The sequence below is a fragment of the Musca vetustissima genome, unplaced genomic scaffold (genome assembly GCF_032173495.1).
Source record: "Musca vetustissima isolate MV318-11 ecotype Yass unplaced genomic scaffold, APGP_CSIRO_Mvet_v1 utg6251, whole genome shotgun sequence".
In the NCBI taxonomy this organism is placed as follows: Eukaryota; Metazoa; Arthropoda; class Insecta; order Diptera; family Muscidae; genus Musca; species Musca vetustissima.
Window position 1 is genome coordinate 96,712 of NW_026879224.1, and position 20,647 is coordinate 117,358.

The window sequence follows — 20,647 nt, forward strand, 5'->3', positions numbered from 1 at the left end:
CGAAAATGTCGATAAAGTAGGAGAAATGATCGAAGTTTGCCGGCTTGTTAGCAGTCGTAACATCGCCTATGAGCTAAAAATCGACTATAAAACTGTTTTAAACTATTCACACAAAGTTGGATTCAAAAAGATGCTCGATGATTGGGTGCCACACCAATTAACAGAAAAAATAGCATGGATCGAATTTCCATCTGCGAATCCTTGGCCATTTGTATAGAAGAGCTAAGTTTTCCGAAGTCTTTTTAGACCTGCAGAAGGTGAGGAGGTCCTTCATAACCTTAGAAAATATGTACACTAACTATTGGGTAATCTTAATAGATGAGCAGGTGCTCATTTAATTTATCTGAACCATGATTATCTCACTTTCACCTTAAGGTAACAACCCGAAACAATTTCGATGCTCAATTAGCGTCATATGAGATTGATAAATGTTCAATAAAGTTCACGCTTTATGAGAGAGGTACAATTCAGAGTGGGTCGTCGAATAAAATGGATTCCATTTTTCTATTCAATGTTTATTTTCAGTGAAAATAAAAATTGTAAGTGTCATTTTAATCGAATGGAGAATTCGACTTGGTAATTAGTGGTCCGAAGACCTTTCTGTATGTTCGTAGTTTTAATAATTGCAAGCAAACTCTAAAAGCTGTATTTTTAGGTGAATTGTATACAGCATTTTTTATTCCCTCCGTAAAACATAGAAATGTTTGTTTTGAAGTCCGGACCGATTTTAGGTGTTTCCTAGTAGTAGTAAAAGTTCGGCGTTTTTACTTGTAACATATACTTCCAAAATATGTACTTGGAGTAGATGGTGTTTATATGGCGGAAAGTGTGCAACTTACATGACCAACATTTTAAATATGGCGCCCAACAAATGAGTTTTGTAGTGTTTCACTTAAACACTAAAATTCCAAAGTCAGGAACTCAAAGTACTATTTTTCCAATATTCCCCACCTAATTAACTAATATCTGCTTCCATTTGATGACCACTATACAATTATGGACCTGTTCCACAATTATAACATTTCGGTATCTATATATGCTCTCTTTATGCATGAGTATTATTGCCTAAAATGGCCAGTTAGTCCATCGTTATTTTTAAATCGAATTGGTTTCTTATCAAAAATGTGAACGAAATGTGTTTTATGCATAATTCGCATGCATTGAGTGGTGGTGTAAGCGCGTTAAAAATACATTAAATAAATGGATATAATGCCATAATTTAGGCATTGATGTGGTTGTGGTGGTCATCAGGCGGCTGATAACAGTTGTTTTAATGGATAACGGCAGCTTTACGGGGAACGTAAAAATAAATATGAGCCAATGTTGTATTCGCTTACACCGGGCTATCACATAAAAGAGCCAAGGTGGTTATGCTGCTTCAAAACTTTATTGGGTGTAAGGTAAAATGAGCTTAAGTGCTAATATTCGATTTCATGACAATATTTATTTTGTATGTAATAATACGAGAGTTTCTTGTTATCTCTGTAAAATAAATTTTATATTTAATAAAAAATAAGCAGTAAAAAAAGTTGGTGGAAAAGAACCAGCTTTGTTTTAATTACTTGGCCTCCTGAGAATACCGGGGCTAGCAAGTTAGGCTGGTGTGAGGGGACAAAAACAATTAATTTCACAGCATCCATTGAAGAAAAGGCGGCAAAAAATAATAACATTATGCCATGCTGTTTAACAAAAAACATATTTTTGTTGCTGTTCTTCCCCCATTCTACTTCTGCTGAATATTCATTTAATTATGCCACTATGTTTGGTGTCCATCTCTCTCTCCCATTGCTGGGATGTCTGTCTGTCCAGGCAGTCATTAGATTTCGTAAATGTTAGCAGCAGTGCGTGTGTGTGGGAATAAATTCCGAGTCACACTCTTTTTCTTTCCATTTTTTTTGCTTTCTTAAACAGCTTGAGTTAATGAAAATGAAATATTTTAAAGCCACAAGAAAACAACAAATTTAGACAATCAAAATGTAGCAGCAATATACGAGGGTGGGGGTAGGGAAATGATAAAATTCCAACTAAAAATAATACCCTGACAACATAGTTGTGTAGGGTATAAATATGTAAAGACCCGTGGATTTTTAAAGAATATTTTTTCCAGTCACTTAAAGACCCATAGGCGTGGATTTTTTAAAGAATATTTTTTCCAGTCACTTAAAGACCCATAGGCGTGGATTTTTTAAATAATATATTTTCCCCAGTCACTTAAAGACCCATAGGCGTGGATTTTTTAAAGAATATATTTTCCCCAGTCACTTAAAGACCCATAGGCGTGGATTTTTTAAAGAATATTTTTTCCCCAGTCACTTAAAGACCCATAAGCGTGGATTTTTTAAAGAATATTTTTTCCCCAGTCACTTAAAGACCCATAAGCGTGGATTTTTGAAAGAATATTTTTTTCAGGCGCTTAAAGACCCATAGGCGTGGATTTTTTAAAGAATATTTTTTTCAGGCGCTTAAAGACCCATAGGCGTGGATTTTTTAAAGAATATTTTTTTCAGCCACTTAAGGATCCATAGGCGTGGATTTTTTAAACGAATATTTTTTACAGCCACTTAAGGATCCATAGGCGTGGATTTTTTAAACGAATATTTTTTACAGCCACTTAAGGATCCATAGGCGTGGATTTTTTAAACGAATATTTTTGTACAGACACTTGAAGACCCATAGGCGTGGATTTTTTAAAGAATATTTTTGTTCAGGCACTTAAAATCCCATAGGCGTGGATTTTTTAAAGAAATTTTTCCAGTCACTTAAAGACCCATAGGCGTGGATTTTTTAAAGAAATTTTTCCAGTCACTTAAAGACCCATAGGCGTGGATTTTTTAAAGAAATTTTTCCAGTCACTTAAAGACCCATAGGCGTGGATTTTTTAAAGAAATTTTTCCAGTCACTTAAAGACCCATAGGCGTGGATTTTTTAAAGAAATTTTTCCAGTCACTTAAAGACCCATAGGCGTTTTTTAAAGAAATTTTTCCAGTCACTTAAAGACCCATAGGCGTGGATTTTTTAAAGAAATTTTTCCAGTCACTTAAAGACCCATAGGCGTGGATTTTTTAAAGAAATTTTTCCAGTCACTTAAAGACCCATAGGCGTGGTCACTTAAAGACCCATAGGCGTGGATTTTTTAAAGAAATTTTTCCAGTCACTTAAAGACCCATAGGCGTGGATTTTTTAAAGAAATTTTTCCAGTCACTTAAAGACCCATAGGCGTGGATTTTTTAAAGAAATTTTTCCAGTCACTTAAAGACCCATAGGCGTGGATTTTTTAAAGAAATTTTTCCAGTCACTTAAAGACCCATAGGCGTGGATTTTTTAAAGAAATTTTTCCAGTCACTTAAAGACCCATAGGCGTGGATTTTTTAAAGAAATTTTTCCAGTCACTTAAAGACCCATAGGCGTGGATTTTTTAAAGAAATTTTTCCAGTCACTTAAAGACCCATAGGCGTGGATTTTTTAAAGAAATTTTTCCAGTCACTTAAAGACCCATAGGCGTGGATTTTTTAAAGAAATTTTTCCAGTCACTTAAAGACCCATAGGCGTGGATTTTTTAAAGAAATTTTTCCAGTCACTTAAAGACCCATAGGCGTGGATTTTTTAAAGAAATTTTTCCAGTCACTTAAAGACCCATAGGCGTGGATTTTTTAAAGAAATTTTTCCAGTCACTTAAAGACCCATAGGCGTGGATTTTTTAAAGAAATTTTTCCAGTCACTTAAAGACCCATAGGCGTGGATTTTTTAAAGAAATTTTTCCAGTCACTTAAAGACCCATAGGCGTGGATTTTTTAAAGAAATTTTTCCAGTCACTTAAAGACCCATAGGCGTGGATTTTTTAAAGAAATTTTTCCAGTCACTTAAAGACCCATAGGCGTGGATTTTTTAAAGAAATTTTTCCAGTCACTTAAAGACCCATAGGCGTGGATTTTTTAAAGAAATTTTTCCAGTCACTTAAAGACCCATAGGCGTGGATTTTTTAAAGAAATTTTTCCAGTCACTTAAAGACCCATAGGCGTGGATTTTTTAAAGAAATTTTTCCAGTCACTTAAAGACCCATAGGCTTGAATTTTTTAAAGAAATTTTTCCAGTCACTTAAAGACCCATAGGCGTGGATTTTTTAAAGAATATTTTTTTCAGGCGCTTGAAGACCCATAGGCGTGGATTTTTTAAAGAATATTTTTTTCAGCCACTTAAGGATCCATAGGCGAATATTTTTTCCAGCCATTTTAACAACCATAGGCGTGGATTTTTTAAATAAATTTTTACAGTCACTTAAAGACCCATATTTTTTCCACAGTCACTTAAAGACCCATAGGCGTGGATTTCTTCCAGTCACTTAAAGACCCATAGGCGTGAATTTTTAAAAGAATATTTTTTCCACAGTCACTTAAAGACCCATGGGCGTGGATTCTTTTAAAAGATATTTTTTCCAGTCACTTAAAGACCCATAGGCGTGGATTTTTTAAAGAAATTTTTCCAGTCACTTAAAGACCCATAGGCGTGGATTTTTTAAAGAAATTTTTCCAGTCACTTAAAGACCCATAGGCGTGGATTTTTTAAAGAAATTTTTCCAGTCACTTAAAGACCCATAGGCGTGGATTTTTTAAAGAAATTTTTCCAGTCACTTAAAGACCCATAGGCGTGGATTTTTTAAAGAAATTTTTCCAGTCACTTAAAAACCCATAGGCGTGGATTTTTTAAAGATTTTTTTCCAGTCACTTAAAGACCCATAGGCGTGGATTTTTTAAAGAAATTTTTCCAGTCACTTAAAGACCCATAGGCGTGGATTTTTTAAAGAAATTTTTCCAGTCACTTAAAGACCCATAGGCGTGGATTTTTTAAAGAAATTTTTCCAGTCACTTAAAGACCCATAGGCGTGGATTTTTTAAAGAAATTTTTCCAGTCACTTAAAGACCCATAGGCGTGGATTTTTTAAAGAAATTTTTCCAGTCACTTAAAGACCCATAGGCGTGGATTTTTTAAAGAAATTTTTCCAGTCACTTAAAGACCCATAGGCGTGGATTTTTTAAAGAAATTTTTCCAGTCACTTAAAGACCCATAGGCGTGGATTTTTTAAAGAAATTTTTCCAGTCACTTAAAGACCCATAGGCGTGGATTTTTTAAAGAAATTTTTCCAGTCACTTAAAGACCCATAGGCGTGGATTTTTTAAAGAAATTTTTCCAGTCACTTAAAGACCCATAGGCGTGGATTTTTTAAAGAAATTTTTCCAGTCACTTAAAGACCCATAGGCGTGGAAATTTTTTAAAGAAATTTTTCCAGTCACTTAAAGACCCATAGGCGTGGATTTTTTAAAGAAATTTTTCCAGTCACTTAAAGACCCATAGGCGTGGATTTTTTAAAGAAATTTTTCCAGTCACTTAAAGACCCATAGGCGTGGATTTTTTAAAGAAATTTTTCCAGTCACTTAAAGACCCATAGGCGTGGATTTTTTAAAGAAATTTTTCCAGTCACTTAAAGACCCATAGGCGTGGATTTTTTAAAGAAATTTTTCCAGTCACTTAAAGACCCATAGGCGTGGATTTTTTAAAGAAATTTTTCCAGTCACTTAAAGACCCATAGGCGTGGATTTTTTAAAGAAATTTTTCCAGTCACTTAAAGACCCATAGGCGTGGATTTTTTAAAGAAATTTTTCCAGTCACTTAAAGACCCATAGGCGTGGATTTTTTAAAGAAATTTTTCCAGTCACTTAAAGACCCATAGGCGTGGATTTTTTAAAGAAATTTTTCCAGTCACTTAAAGACCCATAGGCGTGGATTTTTTAAAGAAATTTTTCCAGTCACTTAAAGACCCATAGGCGTGGATTTTTTAAAGAAATTTTTCCAGTCACTTAAAGACCCATAGGCGTGGATTTTTTAAAGAAATTTTTCCAGTCACTTAAAGACCCATAGGCGTGGATTTTTTAAAGAAATTTTTCCAGTCACTTAAAGACCCATAGGCGTGGATTTTTTAAAGAAATTTTTCCAGTCACTTAAAGACCCATAGGCGTGGATTTTTTAAAGAAATTTTTCCAGTCACTTAAAGACCCATAGGCGTGGATTTTTTAAAGAAATTTTTCCAGTCACTTAAAGACCCATAGGCGTGGATTTTTTAAAGAAATTTTTCCAGTCACTTAAAGACCCATAGGCATTTTTCCAGTCACTTAAAGACCCATAGGCGTGGATTTTTTAAAGAAATTTTTCCAGTCACTTAAAGACCCATAGGCGTGGATTTTTTAAAGACATTTTTCCAGTCACTTAAAGACCCATAGGCGTGGATTTTTTAAAGAAAATTTTCCAGTCACTTAAAGACCCATAGGCGTGGATTTTTTAAAGACATTTTTTCAGGCACTTAAAGATCCATAGGCGTGGATTTTTTAAAGACATTTTTTCAGGCACTTAAAGACCCATAGGCGTGGATTTTTTAAAGACTTTTTTCAGGCACTTAAAGACCCATAGGCGTGGATTTTTTAAAGAAATTTTTTCAGGCACTTAAAGACCCATAGGCGTGGATTTTTTTAAAGAAATTTTTCCAGTCACTTAAAGACCCATAGGAGTGGATTTTTAAGCATTTCTTTCCAGCCACTTAAAGACCCATAGGAGTGGATTTTTAAGCATTTCTTTCCAGCCACTTAAAGACCCATAGGCGTGGATTTTTTTAAAGAATTTTTTTCCGGTCACTTCAAGATACATAGGCGTGGATTTTTTTAAAGAATAATTTTTTCAGGCACTTAAAGACCCATAGTCGTGGATTTTTTAAATAAAATTTTTTTCAGGCACTTAAAGACCCATAGGCGTGGATTTTTTAAAGAAATTTTTCCAGTCACTTAAAAACCCATAGGCGTGGATTTTTTAAAGATTTTTTTCCAGTCACTTAAAACCCATTGGCGTGGATTTAACCATAGGCGTGGATTTTTTTAACATTTTTTTCAGTCACTTAAAGACCCATAGGCGTGGATTTTTTAAAGATTTTTTTCCAGTCACTTAAAGACCCAGTCACTTAAAGACCCATAGGCGTGGATTTTTTAAACATTTTTTCCAGTCACTTAAAGACCGGTAATCAGTCGAATGGGCTGTAATATTTTATAACCACAAATACCCCCTAACTCATTATACCACCTCCCTAACTGCCCCATTTGAATATGCCTTAAATAACTGAGCAGCAACAACAACAATATAAATAAATTTAATATTACATGTTAAACTCATTAAAAACCACACAACTCACAAAAATCGAATGAAGAAAAAAAAACAGCGGAGTGGACCCACAGCGACAATGTCGGTCTGGGACAACAGCGCAGGCGTCACCTTGCTTGGTCGGACACAACGGGTGTGTGCTTTAATTGCTCCAGTCGCCAACTTTTGTGGTTATTGTGGTCACATTGTCATGTGTCCATTGTCCAGTTAACCGAATGTCTGTGTCATTAGTTCGAAATGCAATGCGTTTTCGACGATCGGTACATGGAACACAGCAAGACCAGAACATTCAGGTGTGCTGTTAGCGCTTTGTAGATGTTGTTGTTGTTGCTATAATATGTATTGCGAAGTGAAATATTGTAAGGAATTTAATTAAATTTATATTGAAGGAAATATAAATAAGTAATTTTTATGCATTCGTCATTAGTTTTATGGTTTTATTAGCATGTCGGATTTGAGTGGTATAGGAAAAGAGTTGTAATGATTATATTGGACTGCAAGTTTCAGTAAAATTGCAAACTAATTAAACTATCGAAGAGCTTGGATATAGAACATTGAAAAGAAATATGTTGCAAAATATCATTAAATTAATAGTTTTACAATCAATCCTATCTAATGGATATATGACAATCCAAATTATATTCAGTGCGATTAATTCTACAACTTTTAATGGAAAATGAACCCAATATTGTTAACACCTCTATAGGAAATTTTGTTCATACTTTTTAATACACAGAAAAAAAAATATTATTAAATATTTTCATAATATCATTCATAGATGATGAGAAAGCCACTAGTTTTCAAAAAAGTGTAAATAGTTCATTAATATCAAAACTATTTTCATACATCGTTCTATTTTACCACTATTTGCACTCATTTTTTATTCTATATCTCTATTGAAAAAAAATATTTCTCCCAAGAAAAAACCACCACTATTTATTGGTGGTCTGTTTATTGTGCTGTTATCGTCCACTGCCTCTCCCCTCATTTGATGGTTGTTAATTTTGCAACAGTTTGTTTGTCTACTTTTATACTGTTTACAGCCGAGGTATCTTCACTCACTCGATTGTGGTTATTTTTGCATTCCATTGTTCCTTAATTTCAGACACTGTTATCGACCTCTGCATTGGATTATAAAAATTCGCATATGTACTTTCCAAATTATTTCGATATAAATAGAGATGGGCAGTGGGTAAATACCCGGTAAATTGGGTAAATACCCGGTAAATTGGGTAAATACCCATTTGTGGGTATTTATTTGGGTATTTACTATATTGAATCGGTAATACAACATCTTGCACCCTATTTCCGGGTTTCTGTTATCAAATCGATTTAGAATGAATAGTTTTACGATACTTTAAAGACGTGGGTAAAAACTTGGGTAAATACCCGAGTTTTTACCCAAAAATTGGGTATAAACTCATTAACTGCCGAACCACTTGACATAGGCGGCCAAAATTTTGCACACATGTTTCTAATGTGAAAGCAAATATAGAAATCCAACATGGGGTCCCTGGGTCCAAGTTTTGATATAGCCCCCATATAACCGTATCTCCCGATTTAAGGTATTTTTAGCCTATTAGACACATTTTACAACCAAATTGGCTGTAATTTTGCACAGAGTGTTCTTTTTGAGTACAAAATGTCCATGCAAAATTTTATATATGTAGGTCCACGTTTACTGGTAGCCCCTATACAAAGGTACCCCTATTTTGAGTATTTACCCAAAAATTGGGTATAAACTCATTAACTGCCGAACTACTTGACATAGGCGGCCAAAATTTTGCACACATGTTTCTAATGACAAAGCAAATATAGAAATCCAAAAATGGGGTCCCTGGGTCCAAGTTTTGATACAGCCCCCATATAACCGTATCTCCCGATTTAAGGTATTTTTTGCCTATTAGACACATTTTACAACCAAATTGGCTGTAATTTGGCACAGAGTGTTCTTTTTGGGTACCAAATGTCCATGCAAAATTTTATGTATGTAGGTCCACGTTTAATGGTAGCCCCCATACAAAGGTACCCCTATTTTGAGTATTTACCCAAAAATTGGGTATAAACTCATTAACTGCCGAACCACTTGACATAGGCGGCCAAAATTTTGCACACATATTTCTAATGACAAAGCAAATATAGAAATCCAAAAATGGGGTCTCTGGATCCAATTTTTGATATAGCCCCCATATAACCGTATCTCCCGATTTAAGGTATTTTTTGCCTATTAGACACATTTTACAACCAAATTGGCTGTAGTTTGGCACAGAGTGTTCTTTTTGGGTACCAAATGTCCACGTTTACTGGTAGCCCCCATACAAAGGTATCCCTATTTTGAGTATTTACCCAAAAATTGGGTATAAACTCATTAACTGCCGAACCACTAGACATAGGCCGCCAAAATTTGGCTCAGATGGTTTTTATGTTAATACAAATACTGGTATGGAAAATGGGGTCCCTGGGTCCAAGTTTTCATATAGCCCTCATATGACAGTATCTCCCGATTTAAGGTATTTTTTGTATATTAGACACATTTTGCGATCAAATTGGTTATAATTTGGTATAATGAGATATCTTTTTGCATAACATATTCAGGCGAAATGTCGTTTTTGACAGAATGGTTCAAATATCAACATTATTTCCTGTATGGAGTCTTCAAAACACACGTCAATTGGTTCGGCTGTTAAAGAGTTTACAAATATATATAAATACCCAAAATCAGGACCGGTGTATGGGACAGAAAACGTGGACCAGCGTAGACAATTTTTTGCATGGATAGTTGGCACTCATAGAGAACTCTCTGTGCCAAATTCTAGCCAGGAAATTACCAACTGAGCCAAATATGACCGACTATGTCAAGTGGTTCGGCAGTTAATGAGTTTATACCCAATTTTTGGGTAAATACTCAAAATAGGGGTACCTTTGTATGGGGGCTACCAGTAAACGTGGACCTACATACATAACATTTTGCATGGACATTTGGTACCCAAAAAGAACACTCTGTGCCAAATTACAGCCAATTTGGTTGTAAAATGTGTCTAATAGGCAAAAAATACCTTAAATCGGGAGATACGGTTATATGGGGGCTATATCAAAACTTGGACCCAGGGACCCCATGCTGGTAAAATGTAAAATGTGTCTAATAGGCAAAAAATACCTTAAATCGGGAGATACGGTTATATGGGGGCTATATCAAAACTTGGACCCAGGGACCCCATGTTGGATTTCTATATTTGCATGTGTGCAGAAACATGTGTGCAAAATTTTGGCCGCCTATGTCAAGTGGTTCGGCAGTTAATGAGTTTTTACCCATTTTTCGGGTAAAAACTCGGGTATTTACCCAAGTATTTACCCACGTCTTTAAAGTATCGTAAAACTATCTATTCTAAATCGATTTGATAACAGAAACCCGGAAATTGGGTGTAAGATGTTGTATTACCGAGTCAATATAGTAAATACCCAAATAAATACCCGCAAATGGGTATTTACCCGGTAAATACCCGGTAAATACCATCTCTAGATATAAATGCCAAATAAAATATATCATCGAAGTATTGATACAAACGACAAGTTTACGAGCCAAAATTTTGACATTGTATGAGATTGTTGTAATGACGCAAACGAAAAATATGTCAGTAAAAAAAGAAGAAAGCTTAAAATAAAATTAGAAAAATCAAAACGACAAATAGTTGTTGTGCCATAGAAAACCCGCCACAACCATCGAAAAACGCGCTCTGTATTTGTCTTTTCGCTCTCTTTGACAAGAAACCAGTAATATAAGTTTTATGAAATGTATTCGTAAAATGCAGAAATCCGGACATTGACAACAGTTTCTGGACTCAATTCATATAATAACGAATTATTTGAACTACATACTTTGGGTCTGTTATCGGCTTCTTATTACAGATCACATTATCTCCAATTGGCCGATCAACGCCTTTGACCACTGGCTTCATCTTCCGAATCGGACAATTCGAAATTAACGACTACTGCATAACGGTCTCACCCCTATTGATAGAGATCCTCAATATACATATACTACATAAACAGTACACATTTATTGTCCTCTATAATTTTATCGTCCTCTATAGACAGATCCCCTACATGTAGACAACCATTTGCTGCCCTGTATAGGCAGAGTACCCTTCACTACCATCTTAAGAACCCTTCTCGATCCCCTATTGACAGAGGACCCTTCCCGGTCCTCTTTTGACAGACGAACTTTCACGGCCCTCTTTTGACAGAGGACCATCCATTTTTACAGCCCTCTATACAAAGAGGACTCTTCACGGTGCTCTAAAGAAAGAGAACCCTTAACGGTACTCTATAAAAAGAGGACCCTTCACGGTTTTCTCGATTCCTTATGAACACATGACTCTTCCAGATCCACTGTCGATAGGGGACGATTCACGATCCTTTATGGACAGATGATCCGCTATCGACGGGAATACCATTCCCATCGAGAGAATACCATTCAAAGCCTTCTGTAAACAGAGACCCCATCACTTACCTCCATGGACAAGAAATATATGACCCTATGGCCAAAAGATGACTCTTGACGGTCCTCTATAGAAAGAGGACTCCTTACACTCTTCTATAGATGACCCTTCAAGGTCCGCTATAGACAGAGAAAATTAACAGTCATCTATAGAGGACCCTTCGACCATTAACATAGGATGGTTCGTTGCCCTCGATAGACACAGGTCCTTTCGAGGTTCGTCATAGTGAAACGGTCCTTACTGTCTTCCATAGACTGAAAGTTCTTCCAGATTCCTTATGACTCTTCGAGATTTCTCAGCAAGTATTCTATTATTCTCGTTTTGGGTGTTTCGATTTTCCGATTGATTACCTCCTTCAATTTCCTCATCTCCTTTATATGTCGACTTTATCTTTCAAACCGGACCATGTTCCTCTACATTATTTTTATCATTGGTAACATCCATTGTGTGACGGTTTAATCTTCCAGCTTTCTCGAAAGTCATACTTAGTTGGCCTTTTTGCTTTCTCGTCAAGTCTTATTTTATCCTACTGCTCCTTCTGTTTCTCTCTCAATATATTATTTTTCATCGTAACATCAGTTTGGCGACCATTTGCTTGGCTCAATTTCTTAGGCTTTTACATCAACATTCTAATCTACAGCTATCAATTCTGCGTTTTAGAATTGATGGGGCATTCACCCATCGATTCGTTCATGCGAACATATTGTGGAATACTACGCAGACACGATAATTTACTTCGATATGTTTATTCCACAATTTTTTTTTTTTTTTGGTTTGAGATCTTCATTGAACACATAGGTCCATGCTTTGAAATTTTACGTTTACATTGCTGCTATTCCCTCGAAAGCTTGGTATTGAAAATGTGTCCACGTTTTGGTATAGCCCTCAATATAAGGCCATTCATTTGGGCTCATTCTGTAACCGAATTGGATGTAATTTGGTATTTTGGGTTCTCATCGGGTAGCATAAATCCCATCCCAATTTTATTTATTTTGTGGAGTTTGGAGACATTATTCAAAGAAATTGAATGTAATTTCATAAATATATATAATACATATTAGGGTATCCCTAATATTCGGTATTACGAAAATGTCCATTGAAAGCCATGTCGGGATTTCCGACTGAGACTTTGTGCTAATCGTATTTTCCAACCAAAATTACTAACTAACCTTGTCATTAGAAAGTGGCTTGGATTTGGCATTCTGAGACCTTCAACATTCAACTTAACCATAGACCATATTCAATATAAGCCCATATTACTTTATAGTCCCATTATAAAGCACAACTGTGATTTGTGGTATGTCGAGCTTTAAAAGTTTTATATACGTTTTTTTCCTGACATATAAACACAAACTAATATATGAATATTTTCATTATTTCATACATAGTTATTTTTTCCGAACCTCGCTTAGACTGGAAGTAAAAATTCTTTTAATCATGAGAAAGCCACAATTTTTTCCAAAACATGTAAACATTTCATTAATATCAGAACTATTTTCCTACTTCGCTCTAATTTACCACTATTTTCTCTCAGGTTTCCTCTCACTCTAATTTTTGTTTTTGACAAAAACAAATCTATTTATCCCAAGAAAAAACACCATTCACTGTTCGGTTGTGTTTTGTATAGGTATCGTCCGCCGCCTTTCTCCTTACTTGGTGGTTGTTATTTTTTCAACCGTTTATTTGACTACTTTTTCTGTTGATATAATAACCTCTGACTTTACAATCACTCGATTGTGACTAGTTTTGCATTACATTGTTTCTTTTTCAGGCACTCTGCTTTGGTGTTACAAAATTCGCATATGTATTTTACAAATTATTTCGATATAAATTCTAAATACAAGAGTTGATAACCCACAAAGAACAACAACGAATAAGAAAAGATAAAATCAAAATATAAAAATTAAAACGATAGAGTTTCTGTGCAATAGAAACACGGTATTTTATGATTTATGAATTGCATTCATAAAATGCAAAAGTCTCGACTTTTGCAACACTTTCTGAACACTGTTCATATAATATACCAATTACTTGTTGTACTGCAAAGATGTCGATCGTGTTTAGGAAATTCTGAATGTACATCGTAAAGAGTATATACATGTCTATAATACACAACTCAAGATGGCTTATTTAAAATTCTGTTATCTAACATCAATTAATCCCCATAATTAACGAAATATGACTACTCTAAAAAATATTCACAAAACATATGCCACACATGGGATTACATAGTATTTCCAACACTTTTCTTCGACTTGCTGTAACCACCAGAATACAAACATGTATCGATTTACAAATGGTGTTGAATAAATGCCTTAGGAATCAAAATAAAAGACTGGGACGGACATATTTGGTATTGACACAACCATGTTCACCCAGCAAGTCCATTCAGATCATTATTTTCACAGCATGAAGACACAGTTACACTGTACTGTGGAACAATCAGCTCACAGCTCTGGGAGAACAATGCCAACTCTTCGAATATTAAGTGGTGGTGTTGTTGTTGTTGTTGTTAAGTTTTTATTTCAATTAAACAAAAGGTAATTGAAGTAGCGGCCTCCTCTCTTTTCCCATTGTTCAGTAAAACAACAGAAATAGCAGCAGAACGGCTAACTACAACAAAAAGATACACAATGAAACTCTTTACTCGAATTTTGCCACTTATTGTTTCGACTGAATGGTTGGTTGACTGCCTGGTTATGTTGTAAGTATGTATTGTTGTTCTGTTTTTCATGTTGTTTCATGATGTTGCACATGCCTCTGTTCCTTTTTGTTCGACACATAGTCCAATACTCGGCCAATGTTCATTTTGTCGGTATCGAGGAATTTTTTTTTTTCTGCAATGGCTGCAAAATATGATAATTGTTGCCAACAAACAATACTGAATGAAGAATTATCGCGTTTGTTAATCAGTCGGAGGATCTGTTTGCGATTCAACTTTCAACTTCGTTGACTTCACACAATGGGTGCTGCAAAAAATCGAAGAGGTAGCATTTTTTGATGTTGGTGATGAGTGTGTGATGTTTTGGGTTTGATGGTGGTTGTTGTGTTTGGTTGGTTCGGCGGTTTTGTTTTCAGATGTTGTTGATTGGTATGGATAAGATGGATAATAACTAGATTTATTGAACAATGGGACATACAGTGTTTCGAGGTGGGAAATATGGGGGAGATCAGTAGCACAATAAGTAGAGGAAGAGGTGGAAAGGGATAGGAATGAAATATTAATATTACCGATACTCACAGTCATTGCTACTACCTCTAGGATGTTAGATACTTAAAATGGTATATGGGGGTTCATGTTTTAGAAAAGCATTCACATAGCTGTAGCACCCAAATAACGGTATATCGGAAGGATTTATCAAAGTGGCTGTAAAAGATTTTATGGCAGAAATTTGTCCCTATAAGTCCAGATTTTAATATAGGCTTAATATAGGCTGTATGGAGCTCCGGCTACCTCACTTTATTTAAAATTTTTGGATATAGACTCCATATAAAGGTCTCGATCGACTTTATTTTTCTACCGAAGTGATTTAATACTTCATTTAGGGTTCTCAGAGCGGATGCAACATTTCCGTCTAATCCAATTGTTCGACATGGCCTTCATATAAGTGTGTAGACCTATTTTACGTGTTTTGCAGGTTCTTGCTGTCATCTGAAAAAGCCTACATTCAAAGATTTCATTCATTTTCGAACAGAATAATTCCAACCGAAGTTAGATATGTTGAAGGTATTTGTCTCAATTCCCAATCAAAGTAGCTGTAATTTGGTATGTCGCAGAACATTTTTCATATATGATAAACTTTTGACCGATGTGCAGTATTAGTTTCAGAATAGCAGGTTCAGACAAGATAGTCGACCTCCTCGCAGATTCTATATATAGAGGTCCATGTATTAATATTTGTCTTTAATTTGGTATTTCAGGTTTTCAGAGTCTGTATATTTTACCACATTGTCCGCATAAGTGCCCACAGCGATTATGGGCTCTTGCCGCATTTTCCAATATAAATTTCAATTTTCAGGTTCTCACAGGATAATTAACTACTTAGAAGATTTTTTGATATGTTTTTTATAAGCACCATATAAAGATTCGATTTTCAATATTTTAAAGGTCCAATGCACATTTTCCTACAAAAGTGACTTTAATTCGCCAACAGTGCAGGTAATTTGATAATATAGTCCCTAGTTTTAAGTCCCGCCTCGTATGAGGTATTCTTAAGGTTCGATCTGTATTTCCCAACTAATTTTTCGTAATTCGGCATTTCAGGTTCTCAGTGAATGAAAACACCTTCTGTCAAAATCTCTTCAATAAAGGTCCACGTTTTGAGAATCTCTATCATTCAATTTTCAATCGAAGTTCTTGTACTTTGGCGTTTCGGGTCCACAGAGGAAGATTTTCCATTTAGACCTATTTTAGGTATCTTCCACCGATATGATTGTAATGAGGGTATATACACTTTGATATGGTGAAAATGTGCCTCATCGAAATATTCGTTTTAGACCCCATGTTTCTTTGGACCAAATCCGTTTCAGAAAATTTGGAGTCGACTAACACATGTCCGACTGGCTGGCGGGCTGGTGCGCACGATAACTCTTGAAGACAGCAACCGATTTCATTTAAACTTTACACATCTTAATGTTTCGAAGATGGGGAATATCGATCCACTCCCCCACAAAATGGCACAATTTTGACTAAAAATTAATTTTATAATAACATGCAAACGCACTATCCGATTTTAACGAAACTTTGTACAATCTATTATCTTTACCAAGCCTAAATCAAGTAGGAAAATGAGACCCATTAGCCCACTCCTTCTAGTACCTCCCCCACATATGGTCAAAATTTTCAATATTTATAAATGCAATATCAGGCGAATGGAATATAATATTTCATTCAAACTTTGCACAACCTATTATCTTTACCAACCCCATATAATAATAAAATCTGTGTGTAATTCCGAATACCTCCGCAAACCACTGGCTGGGTGTATATATCTGTCGGCAACACCGACAGAACTTTCTAACTTGTTTTGAATATATTTTTCTCAGGAGACCTCGTAGCAGAAAATTGTTCTTTAAGCTACTGGTTTTGTTATAACTTCTAATTAGGGATCCGCCACATGTTAACTATATTTTCCCTCCGAAGTTGCTATAGTTTGGCATTTGGGCATCTCAGAGAATGAAGGACTTCATTGAAGAATATTTGCAGTGAAGGTCACTTTAATAAAAAGGTTATGCCCAATTTTAGATATTAGATTTCATAGAGAATTAAAAATCCAATCAGTATTCGGGTTCTTACAGAATAGCAAAGTGGGTCTACGTTTTGATGAAGCTTATATCGAAACAAGGTTTCACAAATGTAAGGTAATTTTGAAGGTTCTAACAACATTATCCCATCGATGAGATGTTAAGTTATCATTTCGGGTTCTCAGAATTTATAAACCCAAACAGAAAATTGATATATTATTCTGCATGGTCCCAATACTTATTTTTAGCCCCGTGTTCGGTGTTCTTAAAGTCGTCCCGTACCCTCTTTGAACATTGGTTTCTCAGCATATTAAAGGCCTTTTGCCAGAACATGTTTTAATTGAAATTAGATTAAAGTTCATGTTTGAGAATTTCGGCATATGTATATGTTTATATGCCGAAATTCCACTAGATTCTCAATATTCCCACATTGTAATAATTTTTATTGTATTATTTTATTAGCCTCAGATTCCAACGAAACTGGATGCATTTTTCTTATCCATAAGATTTAATTATTTTGCCGCGATTGCCAATCAAGTGGTGTTTGGAAGGGAAATTCCCACCAAGCCATAATTTGTATCCTCCATAATAAGGTCACACCGCATTTTAGAAGCTTTGAATGAATTTGATTTGATGATTTGAATTTGCCGCATTTTACAACATAATTGGTTATAGTTTGGGGTTTTTTCAGATGTTAAATATAGGTCCAGTATAATGAAATGGCTGTAATTTGAAATTTAGGTTTTCAAGACGAAGAAAAATTTTATACTTTATTAGGCCCACTATGTCTTCCATCCTGCGACACTCCGACATTCTAGATGCGCCTACCTCGCTTGAAAATGAGGCTGCGACGTTTAAATTTGATGGGATTAATTATATGGGAGTTATTTTAACCATATGGCGGACCCAATGAATTTTAAAAGAAATAAACCTCATTTTTTACCAAAGTGAGACTAAGGATAACCCGATATTCGGTTATCAGTGGATATAAGACGCCATTGGAATTTGTTTTCAGCTTTATATTTTTAAAGTAGCTCTACATGTAATGGTTGATTGGCATTCTTTTTATTCTTATAAAATATTTCATTTGTCCGAACATAACGACTTTTAAGATACTTTCCTTTTTTCGATTCAATACACTGTGTCACCTATTCACAATAGTCTAGGTTTTGCTAATAAGCCGAGAACAAAACATGTTTACTTTCATTTGTTGTCTGCATACCTCAATTACTAACCAAAAATATGTTTGGGTTGTTATGGGTATTTCCACTTTTCCACAATAGACACACCCTTATTGGCATTGCATTTGAGTACACCTCAACGTATGTCATTTCCAATTTTCATCTACAGCTTATCACTCATGTTTTGTTGTCTAAGGTTTCGTATTTCCATCAACATTATGTCAAAATTCATATTGGCCTTTTGATGCGATTTTGACACGTGATTACATTGCAGATAAGAAGAGTTGACATAATGCATGAAGAATGGCTGAGTGGAGCAATGGATTTTTATTTTTGCAAGGTACTTAGCCACTAAAGATAGAGGTTTGGGATATTGAAATATTCTGTACCGTGTATAACCATACGAAATATTTTAAAATTGTTTCTTGAATAGAATTTCAAGTTGTCATTCGTAATATAGGTCTATAATTTGCCATACATAGTTCCTACATAAAGGCCCAATCCTATTCAAGGTATTTGTAATATTTTCTGTATTTATATTTTTTATTTAAATCTTATTCAATACACGCTTTAAATACAACAAATTTTTTATGCAACATAAAAATCATTTAACATTTTATTAAATATAAAAATTCCTCAAAAACAAATTATTCAGTTTGTTTACAATTCAAATTTTGTTACAAAACTACAACAAAGTGTTATGCGAGTATGTCAATATTACAATAAAACACGCTAAGCGATAATAAAAGCAAAGTTTTTTATTATTAGTTTTATTATGATGACAGGCATGTTATGACTACAACAACAACAATCGCGTAGGGGGTTACGACAAAATATTATGGCCAAAATCAACAAAACTAAAGTAATGAAATGAATGTTTGTGTATCGAAAGGGGGAAGGTTTAACTTTGTCATCTAATATTATTACCTATTTTTATTTAAGGGAAAAAATAATATTTGAATAAATATTCCCAAATTGATTTTGAATGCGTGTTACATGATATTTTATGAGCAACATGCTAATAAAATGTTTATGCTTCTTATAAGGGCAAAAACAAAGTGGCATTCATTACATTACAATAACCTATACCAAAAATATTGGACTACCATATTTATCGAATTTATCATACAAATAATTCTAAATTGTAGATAGTTTTTGAAATTTTGTCTCTCTTCTACTCGTAGTTTGGTATAAAGGGTTTTTGAAGACTGACATACATACATAGAAACCAGTGAGCGGAGCAGTATAGTCGGACGGGGCCGACCATATGATACCCTACACAACTACCATGAAAAGCAAACTTTCGGCGGTTTTATACTCTGAGCCTGGGCAATATTTCGTGATATTTGCACCCTAATCGGTAAGTTTTTAAATCAACAACTCCACTTTGTAAGTCTTGCTTATTTTCCAAAATATTTTTTCTTGAAGTGAATTTTTACGCCATAAAATAAAAAATTTGTCTCTTTAGGTTTTGGTTGATTTGACCCTCGGAAAATTGACCGATCATCATCTAAACAGCCGCTCTAAGTTTTGGTCAGATCCCCTTCACCTTGTAAAATATGTGATGTTCTGCATATAATAATTGCCTCTAGAGCGACTAAAAAATCAGACAAAATTAAAGTCTTCGGTTCATTGCACCCCCTGAATGAAATCTCAACTTCACCGAAAACCATAGGCGTCGTCCTTGACCATAATCGGAAATTCATGTACAATTTAAAGCGATCAGCGCGACATTTCCGTCCTCTAATGGAGTAATAGTAATACTATGCACATAGTCACCTATACCTAATTACGTATAACTACCACATCAGAGTACATATAGCCATATAATTGGTATCAATTTGAAGGCCAACAACTCCTCTTGGATATACTATCAACTTCTCGGGTATATGTCCTTCAAGAGCAAGTGTATACACCCCAGAATAAACATTTTGTAATTTTTCACACAAAAGTCAAAACAGGCATTCTTATTCTTAAGCCAGATCCCCTTCTACATGTATAGTTATAGCATAATAGGGTCGCCAGCCAAAAAAATTATCATGCCACCAATGTTTTTCATCCCCAATAGGAATTTTCCACACCACACGCACAATCTTTTTGCACAGTGTTATGGTATGTCTGAATACCACAAAAATAATTTATTACGTTATACATTCAACCATTCCGGTTTTGATACTCCCATTGATGACATTTATATGTAAATCCGATATATATTTTCATTCGAATGGTGCATCAAATGGTGAATTACACATGTCAGAAGAGCTAATCAAAATACACACCAATAATGACCATAATTAAAATTTTAGTTCCATTTAGTTCCTTTGTTATCTTATGGTACGTATTTCCAAAACTATCTCACATATCTCAACACTACACATCAAGTCTGAACCAAATCTAGCTCTTTACTAATTTGGGAACCATTTATTACCTTTCATACTCTTGCAGTACATATTTCCAAAATGAATTCCAAATTTCATGATTCAAGCTCTATACGTTCACCCAATTTCAGGATGACAGCCCAATCGT